Source organism: Helianthus annuus, chromosome 13 (assembly GCF_002127325.2).
Source record: "Helianthus annuus cultivar XRQ/B chromosome 13, HanXRQr2.0-SUNRISE, whole genome shotgun sequence".
Classification (NCBI taxonomy): Eukaryota; Viridiplantae; Streptophyta; class Magnoliopsida; order Asterales; family Asteraceae; genus Helianthus; species Helianthus annuus.
This window is the reverse complement of record NC_035445.2, coordinates 171,883,681-171,884,348: the sequence shown is the minus strand read 5'-3', so window position 1 is coordinate 171,884,348 and position 668 is coordinate 171,883,681. Positions and strand designations below refer to the sequence as shown.

General features: G+C 43.4%; 1 non-coding gene across 1 annotated transcript; it reads left to right on the top strand.

Annotated features, from left to right (window-relative positions):
• The first annotated feature begins 296 nt into the window (after positions 1-296).
• LOC118486186 lies at positions 297-403 on the top strand. Its single transcript, XR_004878041.1, has one exon. It is a non-coding gene; the product is annotated as a small nucleolar RNA R71 (small nucleolar RNA).
• The last annotated feature ends 265 nt before the right edge of the window (positions 404-668 follow it).

Sequence of the window (668 nt, the reverse complement as noted above, 5' to 3'; positions counted from 1 at the left end):
CACAAGCCATAACCGAGGCCGTTTTTGCCATCTCTAGCTTTTTGATTTTTGAAGAAAGGGCTTCGATTTAAGCTTGTAAAGAAGTGCTTTCGTCAACCTTATGGGCGCCCGGGGCAATAGATTTATTGCCTCGGGGAGTGTGCCACTGAAAATTGGTTTGAGCAATTTCCTCAATTTGATTATATATTTCGTTTGGACGATGATTACCTAAAAGTCCCTCGGAGCTAGAGTCAAGTGTTTGTCTTGTGTGTGGCAACAACCCATTATAGATAGTGGATACTTGTTGCCATACCGCAAGACCGTGATGAGGACACTTTCTTAGTAGCACCTTGAACCTTTTCCAAGTTTTATATAAGGATTCCTCATCCTCTTGTGAATATGTATTAATATCAGTCATTAATTTAGCCGTTTTAGTAGGAGGGAAATACTTATATAGAAACTTTTGGGCTAGTTCATCCCAGGTGTTTACCGAGCCAACTGGGAGGGTATTGAGCCAAGCCTTAGATTGGTACTTTAGATAGGGATCCTCGTCTGCAAGCCCATGGAAGGTTGCGGAGTTTTGAAGCATTTGTATCAAATGTGGCCGAAGTTCGAAGGTGTTGGCTTCGACATTCGGTGCATTGATAGCGGCGCCGAGATTACCTACGGTGGGTCGTAGGTAATCCATG